This window comes from Artemia franciscana, chromosome 2, assembly GCF_032884065.1.
Source record: "Artemia franciscana chromosome 2, ASM3288406v1, whole genome shotgun sequence".
Classification (NCBI taxonomy): Eukaryota; Metazoa; Arthropoda; class Branchiopoda; order Anostraca; family Artemiidae; genus Artemia; species Artemia franciscana.
This window is the reverse complement of record NC_088864.1, coordinates 14,084,292-14,105,461: the sequence shown is the minus strand read 5'-3', so window position 1 is coordinate 14,105,461 and position 21,170 is coordinate 14,084,292. Positions and strand designations below refer to the sequence as shown.

The following is a 21,170-nucleotide window of genomic DNA, read 5'->3' as shown; positions in this document are numbered from 1 at the left end:
TCCTTAGTTTGAATTGAAAAAAACTTTTTCATGTTTATTTTTTCATTGTTTTTTTTTATAGTAATGCTAGAAAATCCCGCGCCCTTTTCATTGAATTTCTCTTCCCCCATGACATATTCCTCCAAGGAAAGACCCTCCCACACATCCCCTCCCCTCAACCCCACTCCCAAATCAAAAAAATCCCCCTGAAAACGTCTGTACACTTCCCAATAACCATTAGTGTATGTAAACGCTGCTCAACCTTTCCAACTTGCAGCTCCTCCCCCAGGGACTATGGGGGAGTAAGTCATCCACATAAACATAGTTATTATGGTTTTCGACTATGCACAACAAAATGGCTATCTCAAAAGTTTCATCCGTTGACTTTGGGGAAAAATTAGCGTGGGAGGGGGCCTAGGTGCCCTCCAATTTTTTGATCACTTAAAAAGGGCACTAGAACTTCTCATTTCCGTTAGAATGAGCCCTCTTGTGACATTCTAGGACCACTTGGTCGATACGATGACCTCTGGGGGGAAAAAAAACAAAAAAACAAATAAACACGCACCCGTGATCTGTCTTCTGGCAAAAAATACGAAATTCCACATTTTTGTAGATAGGAGCTTGAAATTTTTGCTATTGAGTTGAAATTTTTGCTATTGAGTTCTCTGATACGCTGAATGTGATGATGTGATTTTCGTTAAGATACCATGACTTTTAGGGGGTGTTTCCCTCTATTTTCTAAAATAAGACAAATTTTCTCAGGCTCATAACTTTTGATGACAAAGACTAAATTTGATGAAACTTCTATATTTAAAATCAGCATAAAAATCCAATTCTTTTGATGTATCTTTTAGAATCAAAATTCCGTTTTTTAAGAGTTTCGTTACTTTTCAGTAAATTGAACAAAAGATACATAAGAGCCCTGAAACTTTCAGGAATGAACATAGGGCCTAAATTATGTCCTGTGGAGGTGGTTTCAGGATCCTTTCTCTACTCTTGTAATACTTAAAGACTGGGAGCCATTGGAGGAAACATAAAAAGTTCTGTAAACTAACCCACTTCACAACAATCATAATTACTCCCTTATCCCATTCCTAAGGGTGTGTTCCTTCACTTTTCTCCTTTCCCCCTGATGGACAAACACAACTCACAATCCACTTTATACATTCCCATTATATTTTGTAATTACACTGTTCTTTTCTTTGTTGCTTGGACAGACTTCCTTGCTGTAAAATTGAACCAAAAAAACAAGTTTTTTTAAATGAAAGTAAGCACGACATTAAAACTTAAGACGAACAGAAATTACTCCGTATATGAAACGGGCTTTTCCTCCTCAACGCCCCGCTCTTTACGCTAAAGTTTTTTACTGTTTTAAAAGGTAGAGTTTAGAGAAAGAGTCAAACTTTAGCGTAAAGAGCGGGGCATTGGGGAGGAAAAGCCCCTTTCATATACGGAATAATTTCTGTTCGTTTTAAGTTTTAATGTCGCTCCTTACTTTCATTCAAAAAACTTGTTTGTTTTTTTTTTGTCTGATTTCTGGACGTTTTTGAATTAATGCATGTTTTGATCTTGCCTCTCCGCACATCAATAATTAAAACGAAATATGCATATTAATTTGTTTTGACTAAATGACTTTTTCATAGTTTTAATCGGAAGATTTTGAGAAAAAAGAAGCGAGGGAGGAGGCGTAGTTACCAGCCAATTTTCTGATTACTTGAAAAGGCAACATTAACTTTTAATTTTTTACGAACGTTTTTCATCAGTAAAAATATGCGTAACCTACGAATTAACTTACGTAGCGAACTTCTGTATTCGTATGTTTTTATTGCGTATATGAGGGGGCTCACCCCTCGTCGATACCTCGCTCTTTACACTAAAGCTTAGATTTTTTCCCAATTCCTTAAGAATGACCCCTGAATCACAAAGGCCGTAGAATAAGTAGTTGTAATTACTAAATATACTTTAGCGTAAAGAGCGAGGTATCACGAGGAGGTAAACCCCTCATATACGTTATAATGTCTGTTCGTTTTCAGTTTTAATGCTGCTCCTCACTTTCAGTAGAAAAAACTTTTCATATTTGTTTTTTCATTTTTTTTTAAATAATGCTAGGAAATTCTGAGCTCCCTCCATTGAAAGTCTCTTGCCCCATGAAAAGTTCCTCCATGGAAAGATCCTCCCACGTAGCCCCTCCCCTCAACTCTCTCCCCCAAACCAAAAAAATCTCCCTGAAAACGTATGTACACTTCCCAGTAACCACTGCTATATTTAAAACACAGGTCAAAGTTTGTAACTTGCAGCCCCTCCCACGGGGACTGCGGGGGAGTAAGTCGTCCCCAAAGACATAGTTATTAGGTTTTTCGACTATGGTGAATAAAATGGCTATCTCAGAATTTTGATCCGGTGACTTTGGGGAAAAATAGCGTGGGAGGGGGCCTAGGTGCCCTCCAATTTTTTGGTCACTTAAAAAGGGCACTAGAACTTTTAATTTCCGTTACAACGAGCCCTTTTGCGACATTCTAGGACAACTGAGTCAATACCATCACCCCTGGAAAAAAAATAAATAAACACGCATCCGTGATTTGTCTTCTGGCAAAACATGCGAAATTCTACATTTTTGTAGATAGGAGCTTGAAACTTCTACAATAGGGTTCTCTGATACGCTGAATCTGATTTTCGTTAAGATCGTATGACGTTTAGGGGGTGTTTTCCCCTATTTTCTAAAATGAGGCAAATTTTCTCAGGCTCGTAACTTTTGGTGGGTAAGACTAATCTTGATGAAACTTATATATTTAAAATCAGCATTAAAATGCGATTCTTTTGATGTAACTATTGGTATCAAAATTCCATTTTTTAGAGTTTCGGTTACTATTGAACCGGGTCACTCCTTACTTCAGTTCGTTACCATGAACTGTTTTATACAAGTGTTATCTATTTCCTATTGTAACATATAATCAGAACAACATAGTCATATAGTGTGCTGTATATTTATCCATGGGGTGGGGGGGGACTCTGAATCAATATGACTTTTGGAATAAGATAGATAAATATTTACAATTGTTTTAACAAAGTTGTTAATGTTTCCTTCAAATAGTCCTTGGTCTGTAAGCATTAACTCAATTCATTTCTTGTTAATAGAGCTCAGAAAATCCCATAAAAAATATACCTATAATGTTGAATAAAATTGAATTATAATGTTGAATAAAATTAATGTTAATGTTGAATAAAATTATGTCCTCAGTAAAATTCTAGATCACTGGCTTTTTTGCTTTCTTAGAAAGTAGTTCAGCCAGGTGAATAAAACTTTCAGGAATGAATCCACGGCCTCTTTGATTACCTTGAAGGTATTTTCAAGTATCCACCTCCCTTCTACCCCCCCCCCAGAGGACACTCACATCTAAGTACCTCAGTCATTTTTATGGCACTTGGTATAAACCAAGTGACACATAGCAATCGCAAATTCTGTCGGTCTGTCTGTCTGTCGGTCCCGGTTTTGCTACTTTAGGCACTTCCAGGTAAGCAAGGACGATGAAATTTGACAGGCGTATCAGGGATTAGACCAGTTTAAATAGAAATAGTCGTTTTCCCGATTTGACCATCTGGAGGGGGGAGTGGGGGCCCGTTAATTCGGAAAAAATAGAAAAATTGAAGTATTTTTAACTTACGAACCGGTTGATCAGATCTTAATGAAATTTGACGTTTGGAAGGATATCGTGTCTCAGAGCAGTTGTTTTAAATCCCAACCAGATCTGGTGACATTGTGGGGGGGAGTTGGGAGGGGGAAACCTAAAATCTTGGAAAACACTTAGAGTGGAGGGATCGGGATGAAACTGGGTGGGAAAAATAAGCATAAGTCCTAGATACATGATTGAAATAACTGGAACGGATCCGCTCTCTTTGGGCTAGTTGGGGGGAGGGGGTTAATTCTGAAAAATTAGAAAACATGAGGTATTCTTAACTTACGAACGGGTGATCGGATCTCAATGAATTTTTATTTTTAGAAGGATATCGTGTCTCAAACGAGTTTGGGGTGGGGGAGCCTAAAATCTTGGAAAACGCTTACATTCGAGGGATCGGGATGAAACTTGGTGGAAAAAATAAGCAGAAGTCTTAGATACGCAATTTACATAATTGGAACGGATCCACTCTATTGGGGGGCGGGTTAATTCTGAAAAATTAGAAAAAAGACGTATTTTTAACTTACGAAGGAGTGATCGGATCTTCATGAAACTTCATATTTAGAAGGACCTCGTAACTCAGATCACTTATTTTAAATCTCAACCGGATCCAGCGTAATTGGGGGGGGCAGTTGGGGGACCGGAAATCTTAAAAAAATACTTAAAGCGGTGAGATCAGGATGAAACTGATGGGAAGAATAAAAACCTGTCTAAGATACGTGACTGACATAACCGGACCGGATCTGCTCTCTTTGGTGGAGTTAGGGGGGGGGGGGGGTAATTTTGAAAATTTAGGTATTTGTAACTTACGAAACGGTGACCAGATCTTAATGAAATTCGATATTTAGAAGGATCTTGTGCTTTAAAGCTCTAATTTTAAATTCATACCAGATATTGTGACATTGGGGAGAGTTGGATGGAGAAACCGGAATTCTTGGAAAACGTGAAAATTGGGGTATTTTTATCTTAAGAATAGGTGATCGGATCTTAATGAAATTTGATATTTAGAAGGAATTCATGTCTCAGAGCTCTTATTTAAAATCCCGACCAGATCTTTTGACATTGGAGGGAATTAGAGGGGGAAATCTTGGAAAACACTTGGAGTGGAGAAATCGGGATGAAGCTTGGTGGATAGTAAAAGCAAATGTCCTTAATACATGATTGACGGAACCGTACTGGATTCGCTCTCTTTGAGGGAGTTGGGGGGGAGGGGTTCAGTGATTTGGCGAGTTTGGTGCTTCTGGACGTGCTAGGACAATGAAAATTGGTAGGCGTGTCAGAGAGCTGCACAAATTGACTTGATAAAGTCGTTTTCCCAAATTCGACCATCTGGGGGGCTAAAGGGAGAGGAAAAATTACAAAAAATGAGGTATTTATAACTTACGAGTGGGTGATCGGATCTTAATGAATCTTGATATTTAGAAGGACATAGTGACTCAGAGCTCTTATATTAAATCATGAACGGCATTAAGCCTCTGATTTTCCTTTTAAATCAATATATTGATTTATAGAATTTTGTTAGAGCTCATAGCATATGATCTCTTGGCTCTTAGCTCTTCTTGCCTCGTCACAAGTGTCATATGAGCTCTAAGCTCTTGTCTTTTAGAAATAGTCTTTTAGAAATAGATATATTTTAGAAATAGTCTTTAGAAATAGATATATAGGTCAAATGAGAGCTGACAAAAATATTTGAGTGTCATACCTTAAATCAATCCTGATTTATTAATATATTATATAAATTATAAATACCCTCACACAATTTTCAATAGTATGACTCTCTTTTCTTCCAGCCACTTCTTTACTATAGAAATAAGAAGAATAAAGGTGCTTTAAAGTTTAGTGGTCTACATTTAGGCTGGGTGTGATATAAGTAGGTACTTGGGAAGGTACTTGAACATATGAATGTTCAAAAGTAATTTCCAAAATTTAAACTGCTTTATTATGGAGAGCGAGGGTGGTAAACTGATACCAAAATGTGTTTTGAAAACTTACAGCCAAAGGAAAAGAGACTAAAAACCGAAATCAAGGTCATTAAATATATTCAGGATTTATGAAACTGAGACAGGGACAAAATGAACGCTCTATACAATTCCTTTTTGTACTATTTCTGAATATAATAATCAATTCACTTGCAAATGCATTCCCAAAATATATAAAACTAGAAGAAAACATTTAAGTTTTTAATTTACGTGCCTGTAGTGACCGATATTACAAGAGTTTGCCAGTGTAGATACATTAGCCATATGTTATGTATAGACAATACCCAGCTTACAATAGCCTACTGGCAACAATTGGGTTCTCAGAGACAGAGCCAGAAACGCCACGTATTGAACATACCAGGTAGATCTGCCAAACCTGAACACTTTAATCCAGCATCAGTGGGAAGATATTCTGGCAGCATCAGGCCTGTGGGAAGATAGTTGGCTCCATCTTGGCACCCTGGGTGCCTCTGGAGGCACAGGTTCACATAAGGTAAGAATGGACAGGCAGGTAGCATTAGTGTTGTAACTGGTAAAATTGGTCACAGTAAAATTGGGTATTTTATGCATTTTACCATAATTTTAAGGACCCCCTGTAGAATTAGTATTTTACATATTTTACGTAATTTACGTATATTACCTATCTTACATATTTTAATGACATATTTTATGAAGGCTTGTAATTTTCACACCACAAAAGTGCAAAGAGGCTGGGAGTAAAAGGTTTGAATATGATTTTGTTTTTGCTATAGCTGTATTACTTGGTGTAAAAGGCTTTCTGTCTGACTTCAGTCTCTTGTTATCAGAACGATAAAGTGAATGATGTCAGTGATAAATCACAAAATGATAAAGTGAAGTCGCCTCAATAAAAAGAATTAGATGATCAGGATTTTCAACCATGTGGAGGACCAAAGCAGAATCAACATTCTCATTTTTATTTTCACATCCCAGAGAAATATTGTGTTCATGGCATTGTTCCCCTGGGAGTGAATGATTACCCTGCCCTCTGCAAAATACCCCCATGAAGAATTCGCCCCCCTCCCCTGTAGAAATCCCCCCATTTTTTCCCAGGTTAATTTTGGATCTTTAGTAGAAGAAAAGTAGAAATTTTTACTCTCCTGAGGCAATTGTATAGCATTGCCTATACTGAAGACCCATAAGGGTAAAAAGTATTAACATTTGTTCATTTATTTTTTCCCAGAGGCACTTCATGTGGAAGCGGCGGTTGAATAAATTTGGGAGAGGGCTCAGTCAATTAGAAATAAAAAGTTCCTATGTCCTTTTCTAAGAGTTAGCATGCTTTTAAACCAAATGCTACCAAACGTGTTCTTACTGCCAACATCATCTTTAAGAAATTCTTATTCTAGTTTAACAGTCCTCGTGTTCCAGCAGTTGTTCCAAAACGGTCTTCAGATAAATACAGTATCAGTTCTGAGGGAGAAAAAAAAGGGGGGCTTGGGCATGGAAATAAATACATAATCCTCAGGTCACATCCATGAATTTTGTTGGGGGGGGGCTTCAGGACAGTCATATGAATCAGTCTGAATGAGAGGAGCTCGATTTGCCAGCAGATCCTGTTGAAGACAGTCTTTTACAAACCACTTTTAGTTGTATTTGGTGCTTTTATAAATAAATGAAAAATAACATTGTATGATATGAGAAAAGTGGCTGAATGCAGTTATTTAAATATGCAAGGCTATTAGGGTTGCTAATATGATTTTACTCACAAATAATAGTATTTTCTTCTTTTTTTTTACAAAATGGATGTCTAACATCAGGCGCTGTCCAAGTGCTGAGGTATTACTCTAGGCACAAGATTACCAAAGAGATAAACTAGACTGTTGATTAAATTGATGAAACTCTAGATGAAGGGGCATTACCTTTTTTAGGCAAAGGAAAATCAGAATCATCAAAACATTTCATTAAAATCTGAGAATAATCATTAAAAAGAAATGCTCAACTGGTGTTGCAGCTACAGGGCAACTCTAAAACACCAATTTTAACATCCCTAGTAGTTTTACTAACCAAGTTTTTATTTTACAGTTATTTTATAACACTAGGTAGCATCTCTCATTTACCATAACTAAATCTGTCACCATTTATTTTAGCCACAGCCATCTTTAGCACCAGTACACTATGAAAGAGCAGCAGACCCAATTCTACTCCCATTTTACACCAGTGGTAAGGACATAGGAGTCACTGTAAACAACCTTCTAAAGTTACACAAACATTCTGTAATGGCCATATCCACAGCCAGTTTGAATAATAAACCACAGAAGAATAATCTCGGGATCATATCTGTCTATGGCCACCATTACCATGTAGGCTTAAATTGCATCTATCCAGCATTCTTTTAGTCAAAAGGGGTCTGTACTGGATTTTGTTGTTGTTTTTTTAGTTATTAAAAGTGTGTAAATAGTTGCCATCTCAACAACAGAGCTAAACAGATCCAGCATTGGACCTTATTTTGTTTCAAAGTGCAAATTAAGGCGATACAATATTATATATTTAATTTAAATTTAATTTAAAATTTTCTTTCAAAGTGCAAATTAAGGCAATACATTATTAAATATGTAGTAATACTATATATGGGACTCATATTCCCTAGGCATAAACCATTTTCACCACATGTACATACCTCCAAAGTACAAATATATACCACCAAGTTATATATTTCCCATACATTTTTAGGTCTCTTGATTTTATCAATGTTGCTTCAATTTATGGGTGGCCTATACATTTGTATATTAAGGGGCAGGGTGGTGAAAGTGGCTTACACACAGAGAACCTTTCAACTACATTTTTTGTGCATAATATGTAGCAAGAATTGTTTTCCTTAGTTCCATAATTAATTACCTTAATTTGCACTTTAGAGAAAAATAATGTCCAATGTTTGATCTGTTTGGCTTTGTTGTTGATTAAATAAAAAAAAACAAGTTTTTTTAAATGAAAGTAAGGAGCGACATTAAAACTTAAAACGAACAGAAATTACTCCGTATATGAAAGGGGCTTTTCCTCCTCGACACCCCGCTCCTTACGCTAAAGTTTTTTATTGTTTTAAAAAGTAGAGTTGCGAGAAAGAATCAAACTTTAGCGCAAGGAGCGGGGTGTCGAGGAGGAAAAGCCCCTTTCATTTACGGAGTAATTTCTGTTCGTTTTAAGTTTTAATGTCGCTCCTTACTTTCATTTAAAAAAACTTGTTTTTTTTTAATTTAATTTCTGAAAGTTTTTGAATTAATGCATGTCTGATTTTGGCTCTCCGTACATAAATTACTAAAATGAAACTTGCATATTAATTCTTTTTTTGGCTAAATGGCTTTCTCTTAGTTTTGATCAGACGATTTTGAGAAATAAGGGGTGGGGAAGGAGGTCTAGTTGCCCTCCAATTTTTCGGTTACTCAAAAAGGCAACTAGATCTTTTAATTTTTAACGAACGTTTTTATTAGTAAAAAAAAACGTAACTTAAGAATTAAATTACGTAACAAACGTACATAACTTACGTTACGTTTTATCCCAATTCTTTAAGAATGACACCTGAATCAGAAAGGCCGTAGAATAAATAGTTGAAATTATTTTAAAAATTTTTAGCATAAAGACCAAAGTATTTATCTCCTCCTAAATACCTCGCTCTTTATGCTAAAGTATTTTTAGAACCCTTCATATGCGTAATAATCTCTGTTCGTTTTAAGTTTTAATGCTTCTCCTTACTTTCAATTGAAAAAACTTTTTCATGTTTATATTTTCATTGTTTTTTTTTATAGTAATGCTAGAAAGTCCTGCACCCTTTTCATTGAATTTCTCTTCCCCCATGAAATACTCCTCCAAGGAAAGATCCTCCCATATAGCCCCCTCCCCTGAACCCCACACCCAAACCAAAAAAATCCCCCTGATAACGTCGGTACACTTCCCAGTAACCATTACTGTATGTAAACATTGGTCAAAGTTTGTAACTTGCAGCCCCTCCCCCAGGGACTGTGGGGGGTAAGTCATCCCCAAAGACATAGTTATTATGGTTTTCGACTATGCGGAACAAAATGGCTATCTCAAAATTTTGATCCGTTGACTTTGGGAAAAAAATGAGCGTGGGAGGGGGCCTAGGTGCCCTCCAATTTTTTTGGTCACTTAAAAAGGGCACTAGAACTTTTCATTTCCGTTAGAATGAGCCCTCTTGCAACACTCTAGGACCACTTGGTCGATACGATGACCCCTGGGAAAAAAAAAAAAAAAAAAAAAAAAAAAACAAATAAACACGCACCCGTGATTTGTCTTCGGGCAAAAAATACGAAATTCCACATTTTTGTAGATTGGACCTTGGAATTTTTTCTGTAGGGTTCTCTGATACGCTGAATCCGATGGTGTAATTTTCGTTAAAATCCTATGACTTTTAGGGGGTGTTACCCCCTATTTTCCAAAATAAGACAAATATTCTCAGGCTCGTAACTTTTGATGACAAAGATTAAATTTGATGAAATTTATATATTTAAAATCAGCATAAAAATCCGATTCTTTTGATATATCTTTTAGTATCGAAATTCCGCGTTTTAGAGTTTCGTTTACTATTGAGCCGGGTCGCTCCTTACTACAGTTCGTAACCACGAACTGTTTGATTAAATAAAAAAACTATTTTTTTAAATTGAAAGTAAGGAGCGACATTAAAACTTAAAACGAACAGAAATTACTCCGTATAGGAAATGGGTTGTCCCCTCCGCAATCCCTCGCTCTTTACGCTAAAGTTTGACTCTTTGCCACAATTCTGCTTTTTAAAACAATTAAAAACATTAGTGTAAAGAGCGAGGGATTGCAGAGCGGACAACCCAATTCATATACGGAGTAAATTCTGTTCGTTTTAATTTAGACTAGTTTTTTTATTTAATTTCTGAACGTTTTTGAATTAATGCATTTTTGATTTTGGCTCTCCGCACATAAACTATCAAAATGAAATTTTCATATTAATTCTTTTTTGGATAAATGGCTTTCTCTTAGTTTTGATCAGACGATTTTGAGAAGTAAGGGGTGGGGAAGGAAGCCTAGATGCCCTCCAATTTTTTGGTTACTTAAAAAGGCAACTAGAACTTTTAATTTTTAACGAACGTTTTTATTAGTAAAAAATATACGTAACTTAAGAATTAATTACGTAACAAACTTTTATATTCTAATATTTTTTATTATGTATATGAGGGGGTTTGTCCCCTCGTTAATACCTCGTTCTTTACACTGAATCTTAAGTTTTGTCTGAATCTTCAGGCAAAAAATACGAAATTCCACATTTTTGTAGATAGGAGCTTGAAATTTTTGCTATAAGGTTCTCTGATATGCTGAATGCGATGGTGTGATTTTCGTTAAGATTATTTGACTTTTAGGGGATGTTTCCCCCTATTTTCCAAAATAAGGCAAATTTTCTCAGGCTTGTAACTTTTGATGACAAAGATTAAATTTGATGAAACTTATATATTTAGAATCAGCATGAAAATTCGATTCTTTTGATGTATCTTTTAGCCCCAAAATTCCGTTTTTTAGATTTTCGTTTACTATTGAGCCGGGTCACTCCTTACTACAATTCGTTACCACAAACTGTTTGAAATGGTAGTTAAAACACTTCCACAAAATATAAGAAAGAGGATTATGATTGCATTTAGAGCCCACTGACATGCCTTCTGACTAGAAGAGTGCAAGTAGATGCAATTTAAGCTCACTTGTAAGAGTGTCCACAGATAGGTATGATAAAATGGACCATTCTTCTGTGGTTTAGATGGACACCAAAGCACAACATCAACTTTTGGTAAGAGGTATAACATAAGAAGTTTTGGTTGGGTATAACAAGCAGCATCAGCATCCTAGCCCAACTCCTTTATATATATATATATATGCATACATACTAATTGCTATTTATGAGACACAGAGGATAGGCAACTCCAGTTGTATCTTGAAGCTTTGGCCTTCTATTCTTTTTCAAATCTCCTTTTGAAAATTTCGGCTGATGTTGAAGACATGGTCTCTTCACTTAAACAATCCCAATCATTGATGACCCTTTGGCTAAAAAAGAGTCATGCCTGATTCTGCAATTAACTCTGGATCTATGAAGCTTCTCAGAGACCTTGTATTTGCCTTTTTTAGGGTAACTGAGTAAAGAGTTTATTTTGGGGGTAGACAACATATTTATATGTTAGTAACATGTCATGTGCTTGTGTTGGAAGGTCAAAGATGGGAATTTTAGAGTAGACAGCCTTTCTATATATGGTTTCTTGCCAAGTCCAGAGATGCACTTGGTGGCTGTCCTTTCCACACCTTCACCTTCTCACTTTTGCAAAAAGAACCAGCATGGCAGGTCCCAAAGTAAAAAACCAGTCTCACAATTGTGTCAGAAAGCTTCAAGAAGAGTCCACATAATTGGCCAGTAAGTGTTCTTTTAATAAATTTAAGGCTTGAATTTGCTCTGGAAACAGGTTGTACAGTGTTCACTGAACTTTAGAAGGTTATCTATAGTGACTGTAAGCTCTTTACCACTGGTGCAAATTAGGAGAGGAATAGGGAATGATATCTGGTTATAATTCATGGTAAAATGGTGCTGAAGATCATTGTGACCAAAATGAATGGTGACACATTTTGACATATTAAAAGGGAGAAGCCACCTGTCTGTACATGCCTGTATGTGATCAAGGTTGGGTTGTATTGAAGACTTGTCAGATACACCAAATAGTTTTGAATCATCAGCATAAAGGGTAAAGTGGTTGCTGACTTTGGGAATCATATCATTAATATAAAAGAGAAACAATGCAAGTCCAAGAACCATTCCCGGGGGAACACAACTTAGGACTTTACAAGGCTGCAAGTAGGTATATTTGCCATCTGTTGTAAAGTCATACAGTCTAAGATCTACCAGCCAGGAGGTCCATTAAGCAATCTACTAGTTCTTGGTTGATTCCTGTTGCTGTTAACTTAAAACAAAGCCAAATATGCAGGACCTTGTCAAAGGCTTTCGCTAGGTCTAAAATAATCAAAACAGCAGGATGGCATTTGTCCAGAAACTGGGTGACCTGTTCATAAGTATCTAACAGGTGTGCAAAACGTTCAAAACCAGCCAATAGCAGAGCTCAGCAAAATTTCAAAAGCTGCTGACAAATTTGGGGATAGAGGAAGCACTGGAATTTTCTGATAAAATCTTGCCAATGAATTTCACCAGGCCATGAAAACTGCCAAGTACATGGCTACTATGCTATCCCACTTTTAGCATGCTAGGTATTTATAAGGTAAGTTTCAACAGATTTTTCTGGGGAAAAACATGCTTCCTGTTGGAGATAATTTCATTAACAAAGTATTGAAGAAGTGCATCATTAACAATCCTATCAAAAACTTTTGCAACAGCAGACATGAGGCTGATAGATCTATGATTTTGTGTTTTAGATCTATCCCCCTTTTTACAGATTAAATAAAAAAAAATAGTTTTTTAAACTGAAAGTTAGGAGCAATATTAAAACTTAAAACGAACAGAAATTACTCTGTATATGAAATGGGTTGTCCCCTCTGCAATCCCTCGCTCTTTACAGTAAAGTTTTGAATTGTTTTAAAAAGTAGAATTGTGGCAAAGAGTCAAACTTTAGTATAAAGAGCGAGGGATTGCGAAGGGACAACCCATTTCATTTACGGAGTAATTTCTGTTCGTTTTAATATTGCTCCTTACTTTCAGTTTAAAAAACTATTTTTTTTTTTATTTAAGTTCTGAACGTTTTTGAATTAATGCATTTTTGATTTTGGTTCTCCACACATAAATTATTAAAATGAAATTTGCATATTAATTTTTTTTTTTTTTTTTGGCTAAACGGCTTTCTCTTAGTTTTGATCAGACGATTTTGAGAAATAAGCGGTGGGGAAGGAGGCCTGCTTTCCCTCCAATTTTTCGGTTACTTAAAAAGGCAACTAGAACTTTTAGTTTTTAACAAACGTTTTTATTAGTAAAAAATATACATAACATAAGAATTAACTAACATAACAAACTTTTATATTCTTATATTTTTTATTATGTATACGGAGGGGTTTGTCCCCTCGTTAATACCTCGCCTTTTACACTAAATCTTAAGTTTTGTCCCAATTCTTTAAGAATGAACCCTGAATCAGAAAGGCCATAGAATAAATAGTTGAAATTACTAAAAATACTTTAGCATGAAGAGCAAGGTATTTATCTCCTCCTAAATACCTTGCTATTTATGCTAAAGTTTTTAGAACCCTCATGTGCATAATAATCTCTGTTCGTTTTAAGTTTTAATGCTACTCCTTACTTTCAGTTGAAAAAACTTTTTTGTGTTTATTTTTTCATTGTTTTTTTTATAGTAATGCTAGAAAATCCCGCGCCCTTTTCATTGAATTTCTCTTCCCCCGTGACATATTCCTCCAAGGGAAGATCCTCCCACATAGCCCCCTCCCCTCAACCCCACCCCCAAACCAAAAAAAATCCCCCCTGAAAACGTCTGTACACTTCCCAATAACCATTACTGTATGTAAACATTGGTCAAAGTTTGTAACTTGCAGCCCCTCCCCCAGGGACTGTGGGGGAGTGAGTCATTCCAAAGACATAGTTATTATGGTTTTCGACTATGCAAAACAGAATGGCTATATCAAAATTTGGATCCATTGACTTTGGGAAAAAATGAGCATGGGAGGGGGCCTAGGTGCCCTCCAATTTTTTTGGTCACTTAAAAAGGGCATTAGAACTTTTCATTTCCGTTAGAATGAGCCCTCTTGCGAGATTCTAGGACCAATTAGTTGATATGATGACCCCTGGAAAAAAAAAAAAATAAACACACATCCATGATCTGTCATCTGGCAAAAAATACAAAATTCCACATTTTTGTAGATAGGAGCTTCATATTTTTGCTATAATGTTTTCTGATATGCTGAATGGGATGGTGTGATTGTTGTTAAGATTCGACTTTTAGGGGGTGTTTCCCCCTATTTTCCAAAATAAGGCAAATTTTCTCAGGCTTGTAGCTTTTGATGACAAAGATTAAATTTGATGAAACTTGTATATTTAGAACCAGCATGAAAATTCAATTCTTTTGATGTATCTTTTAGCATCAAAATTCCGTTTTTTAGAGTTTTGTTTACTATTGAGCTGGGTCGCTCCTTACTACAGTTTGTTACCACAAACTGTTTGATAGCTGTGATATAGGCTAGTTTTATTGGGAGCTTATGACCAAGGGAATATTGAAAAAGTATAGCCAATACAGGGGAGATTTTATGAGCAGCTTCTTTTAGCAGATGATGATAAATGTTGTCTGCAGTCTTGTTGATGTCATTTTTTTTTACCATAAATGCAGTAACAGTAATACAACTCATTTTGCTTCTAGATGTTGGGCTTTAGGTTGGGAATGGGAACCTTATTGGGTTCATTAGTGAAAACTAATACAAATTGCTCATTTAGAAGATCAACTAAACTTTGGGTGCCAATGACTTTATTTCTATCAATAGCTATTAGGTATTTTATGGATCTCTGGGTGAGGTCTCTTCAAGATACATAGCTCTAGAGTTTCTTAGGGTTCAACTTACTTTGTTTGGTAAATCTTGTTGTGAAATTTTGACTCAGGTGTTTGGTGGGATTCCTTGATTTATTTTTGGGGCTTTGACATTTCTTTCATAATGACCTGGCTTATCCTTCTTTCTCAAATGGCATTTCTTTAAGTTGCTTTGCTGTCTTATGCTAGTTCTCATATATGTTAAGGTCTTAGGTGTGGGGATAAAATTGTGCTTTGTTGCCTTATGTGGAGTAGACCTGTTAAGTCAATACCTATAGTTGCATATTACAGAGGGATGGGGGTAAAGTGAAACATTTTAGGAATGATATCAGCAAGTATTTTATGATTTATTAAAGTTGATTTCAGATGTTTTTTTTTCCTTTTCAGTAGGCCAAGCTGTGTGCTAATACCCTTGTATATATTTAATGTGATAACAGATAACTAGACTGATGCAATGGAGAAATAAGGACCAACTGTATACAGGGCCATCAGGGGAGGGAGTATATTTGCAGGTGAATTGATTAGTATATTTAGAAAAAAAAATAAAAATAGAATCAACTAGTGTGCACATATTGCCACTATGACAGTTATAAAATCTTGTAGTCTAGGCTGTATATTTAGCCTACCTCAAGGTGAAACATTTTTCACATCAAGATGAAGACATGTATAGACCTATCATCTCAACAATCCTAAGTCCTAGCTATAAGGAAAGAGTAGATATGAAAACACTTTCCATTGATATATTCTTGGCTGTAGGTTAATTCCCAAAAGTTTCATGGAGGCTAGGCCTACTGAACTCAACTATTTTCAAGATTACATAAAAGCATTTCATCTAGCACCTATCTTTTTTTTCAATTTCAGATTGAATCACCAGTTCTTTGACTCTAGGATTCTATTGTCAATTGAACTGAAAATATTTGAATTTAATTGGTGAATTTTCTGATTAACCATGAACTGAGACAGCCCAAAAACTTAGCATGGATTTGGAATCAGAAAAGTAAAGCTTTGGCATAGAAGATCTCCAGAAGGAAACATGCTAGAACAAAAAGAAAGGTATAATTTTAGAATACTGATTTTAGCCCATGTTCATTTTTATGGTTTTGTTTAGATTTTTGAATATTCATCCTTAGCCCTTCTAATTGTCTTATGTTGCTCTATGCTATACAAAACTACTCAATAAAAAGACAAAAACGGGAAACAAGATGAAAATATGATTAATTGACACTTGCTTCATATAAAAAGTAAAAACTTATCATTTTTGGTTAATATTTTATATAGCCTAAGGCTGCATGAAACCATTAGAGGGGCTGGGGATAAATCATCTGAACTGCAAACAAAACCATAAAAATCAATGTTAGATTGGCAATCTAAAAATTCTCTGTTTTTATTCTATCATGTCTCCTTCCAAATAGTTGCTATTCTACACCTCTATCATCAGAATTTTGTACAAAATTCTAGACAAGCTATGATTTCCTATCTTGGAATGGGGTTAGATTAGGAAAATTTCAGGGAAGCATCTACAAACTAAAGTATGCCCTGGTAAGGTATTTTTAAGTAGCCTACCTACCTCTACTTCTCTCTCTAAAGGACACTGACCTTTAAAAATTTTTGGACTGCAAACATGACATTAAAAAATAGATCTTTTAGGCTGCTAAGTATTTTCAGCTTCACAACATTGCTCAATCCCAATTTATGAGATTTCAAAGATCTGAAAAACATTTCCTTAATTTAGGGGGAAAAAAACACTGATACAGATTCAAAAATATTCTTCAATAACAGAGTGTATTTTTAAAACCAACTGCAGAGAAAAAAAAACTGAAAAGTAAAAATTATGATATAGGCCTAGGATATTTTATTTTATCAAAATTTCAATGAGCATAGCTGTCAAGTAGCCAAATTTCTAAGGCTTAGAAGTACAAAGAGGGTTCCACTCCTTCTTCCTCTAGAGGGCCCTAAAATTTGCCTACATGACAAGTCTATACCTATTTAAATTTTGACAAAACTGGATTACTTGAGGAATCTTGTTCAGCATGTCAGACTGTTTGATGCAGATGGCAATCCTATTCTATCCTCCTCTCAGAATGTTATCAGTGGGGTTCCACAGGGTAGTGTTCTTGGCCCCACCACATTCAATATTTTCATGAATGATGCTCCTCTAGCGCTTAAAAGCAGGATGACATTATATGCTGATGATTCTAAGGTAATTGGTCCAGCTAGCACTCTTGAAGATACTTCCCAACTTCAAAATGACCTTGATCTCCTTAGCGTGTGGGCAAAATCTTGGCTACTCACTTTCAATGTGTCAAAATATCATGTTTTACACTTTGGGCACAAGAATATCAATACAACTTACTCTCTTTATGGTCAGCTCCTTTCTCTAGTGTTGGAAGAATGTGACCTAGGAGTAATTGTTGACAATGATCTTAAATTTAGCACTCATGCAAAGAAGGCAGCAGCATCAGCTAGCTCATCACTAGGGCTCATAAAAAGAACTATTTCCTCCTGTTCTCCTAAAACTCTGAACCTTTTGTATAAAGGACTTGTTTGGCCAAGGCTTGAGACAGGCATGGTCCTTGCATCCCCCTTTTTCAAAAAAGATGCTAAAATTCTTGAAGATGTCTAGAGAAGGGCCACTAAGATGGTGAGTGGACTGCATGAGCTCCCTTACCCTACAAGGCTATGCAAGCTGAAATTCCCAACTCTGGTTTATAGAAGAAGACAGGGTGATGCCATTCTGATTCATAAACTTATTAATTCAAAGGCAGTTCCTGGTCTTCTTCCTCTGGCATCTCAGGATTCTTGTACAAGGGGACATAACTTGAAGTTATCCAGGCATTTCTCCTCAAAGCAGCAATGCACCCATTTTCTTACCAACCATGTTGCCAACCTCTGGAACAAATTACTGTCAGATACCATTGCTGCTCAAACCACAGACAGCTTTAAGAACCATCTTGACAACAAAATGGTCAAAAAAAGAATGGAAGTATAACTGGGAAGCACTTGAATCAGCAACATCAAACCACTAGTCAAGTGTATGTATTCAACTACATGTCATGTGTTATCAACTCTGTAGTTTCTACAAGGAAAAATCCTTATATTGCTCCAAGCTGCAATTTAAGGTAAAAAAACATTTAACCTTAATTTTCAGTTACCAGTTGCTTTTTCTCTGCCATTAGTTCTCAAAATGCAATACCTGTCATTTGAGTAGAATTCTGAGCCATATTAATGTTTTTCTTTTCAAAATTTAGGAAATGTATTTGCATATCTTTTAAACCTTAAAATTTGGGATTGAGCAAAGTTGTGAAGCTGAAAACAATTTTTGATTGAACAAAGTTGTGAAGCTGAAAACAATTTTTTTGTACTTCATTCAAGTAGAAGATCTGTTTTGCCAGGTTTCACTTTTATAAAACACATACTTCTAAAGATCAGGACCCACAAGAGGGAGGAGTAGTGGAGGTAGATACTTCAAAATACCTTACCAGGACATAGGCCTACTCCAGCCTGTATTCCCATCCCTGAAAGTTTGATTTCCCTAACCTAACCCCTTTCCAAGATAGCAAGAAGTCACAAAACTAGAATTTTACTGAAGATTGTCTAGAATTTTACCTAGCTTCATCCCAATTCCAGATATAAGAACCATTAGTGTCAGAAGATAAATTTATAGGAAATTCACCATTGAGTTAGGCTTAAGAATTTTTGTTTTTCAGATCAGAAGACACAGTGAACTTCAGAAACACTAAGTCAAATATCGTGCAAGCAATGAAGATTTATACTATGTTTACTTCAATTATATTACATCTTTTAACCTGCTATCCAATTTCTCTGCAAATTGTTTACAAGATTATTCGGCCTCTTCTCATAATACCAACTTTGCGTGAATTCTATCGAATTTGAAATCGAAATAGATGGCTTGCAGCAAGGACTCGGGAGGCTTTTTATACTATAATCACTATACCACTTTGTTTATATAAGATTTATCCGATTAATATCCTTTGAAAACTTGCATATCAGCTTAAGTCCATCATCACAGTCACTGTTCAAGCCTACTCCACATATCACTATTCTGTCGAATTCTTTTTTCCCAAATAAATTGTCTAATATCCTTCCTCCTATCTTCTGTTCCTTCACATTCGAATAAAAGATGTTCTACCGTTTCCTCATTTCCACAAAATACACATCTTGGATCTTCATTATAAAAACGAGCTCTATATGTCTGAATTCCTGCATGACCTGACCTTAATCTAAATATTACCCTGGCTTCAGATTTAAATAGCGCTCCATATATTTTCTTTTCAAATCGACTTTCTTTCTTTTGTATAATTAATCTATTTGTTGAGACCGACTTCAAACTGTCCAAATACTTCACCCTCTCCCCCCTTATGTTCAAACATATGGCCCAAATTATGTATTTCCCATCTATTCTGCCATTGGTCTTTGTCTGGTCTTGTACTAAGCTGAGAAAAACGAACAAACAAACCAGTTTGTTTTCTCGAGTGTTACACAGCGGGAACCTGAATGAGTGGCATATAATGCACAAGTACCAAAATTCCTTCCCCTTACGGAAAATTAAAAAAAAATAAATAAAATTACGAAATTTTGAAAGGCTTATTTTCCACCGGGGTGTATTTTCAAGAGAAAGTATTTTCCGCGGGGATTATATTTCGGGGGGGGGGTATTTTCCGCGGGGGGAAGGGTATTTTCCAGGTCGAGATGTTTTCCACGATGGTATTTTCCGGAGGGGGAAGGGGGGTTAAACACCGACCACCATTGTGATTAGCGTTGAGGTAAAAACGATGAACCATCTTTCAGCGCTTTTGTTCAATCTGTCCTACCTTCGACATCAAAGGTAAGTAATTTTAATGAGTGCTTTCGACTTTAAGCAATGTCCAAAAAATTTACAATTTAAGATTATAAAATTAATTTGTATATGAGTAAAATCCAATACCGACATTTCTTTGTTGAATAGATCCTATATTATCTTAAATTTTTAAAAGAAACCTGGAAACCGTCGCCTTACTACAGCTTTCCTGTAAATTCTAAGGGAAAACAGTCAAGGAAATCCAGACATGAGTGGGTCAACTCATTTCGCTGGCTTGTGCACAGCGAAAAAAAAAAATGTGGTTCCTTTTGAAAATACTGTTTTATTTGGCCCAACTGGTCCTGGATTGGGCAGTCAGGTAAACTATGGTGGTCTTCTAGCTATTAACATATGTTTTGTTCATCACCTTTGTTCAGTTTCTTACTTTTTGAAGGGTGTGGGAGGCTAAGAGTAATTTTCAATGCCTTTTGAAAGTAGGTGCGAGTAGGCAATTTTTATTGAATCTATATAAATAAAATCGTAGATTGTTTTTAAACAAAACAAGTGTGTTTCTTTGTCCACAATTTTATTATATAACGTTTGAAAAGATATGGATGATATTTTTTTGTCAGGGAATAATACATACCTTGGACGGGTTCTTCGCTACTTAGATTAAATAAACAAACAAGTTTTTCTTTTACTGACAACAAGGAGCTTTAGAGCTTAAAACGAACAGAAATTACTTTGTATATGAAAGGGGTTGTTCCCTCCTCAATGCCTCGCTCTTTACACTAAAGTTTGACTCTTTTTCTCAACTCTATATTTTAAAACAGCATAAAACTCTTACCTGAAATTTAGTGTGTCATCCAAAAATTTCAGGTAAAGGGTTTCTAGGTATTGGTGATAATGCGATATTTAACAAGTTATTAATTTCCTTTTTTTTCATTCGTAGTTAAATGGTTAAGTAGTGAAAAATTGTTTTATGTGCATACCATATAGTTTCTAAATTGGAGATTACGAATGACATTCGTTTTTGGGCGGGGGTTGCGGCAATTTACAAAAAAAGGGTCTGATAATTTGATTAAGAAGCAAAAAATACAAAAGTTTTAAGGTTTAGAGTTATTGAGCCAAGAGCTCCCCTCTCTTTGAGTTCATCCGTAAGCAAATCCAAGCCTATGCATCTTCTTATTTCTAAGCGTTTTCCAAGATTTTAGCCCCCCTCCAAATGTCACTG

The 21,170-nt window shown here is 35.8% G+C and overlaps 1 protein-coding gene across 7 annotated transcripts in view; it reads right to left on the bottom strand.

Annotated features, from left to right (window-relative positions):
- Nucleotides 1-19,007, bottom strand: part of LOC136037581 (FHF complex subunit HOOK-interacting protein 1B-like) — a 90,979-nt gene extending 71,972 nt beyond the window's left edge. For 2 of the 7 annotated variants that reach the window (XM_065720333.1, XM_065720310.1), the window contains exon 1: nucleotides 18,945-19,007. The gene's annotated coding sequence lies outside the window, so the exon portion shown is untranslated. Of the gene's footprint in view, nucleotides 1-18,744; nucleotides 18,852-18,920 lie in introns of those variants that run through there. The other 5 variants (XM_065720304.1, XM_065720327.1, XM_065720314.1 and 2 more) reach the window with 4 other exon arrangements.
- Nucleotides 19,008-21,170: the final 2,163 nt, after the last annotated feature.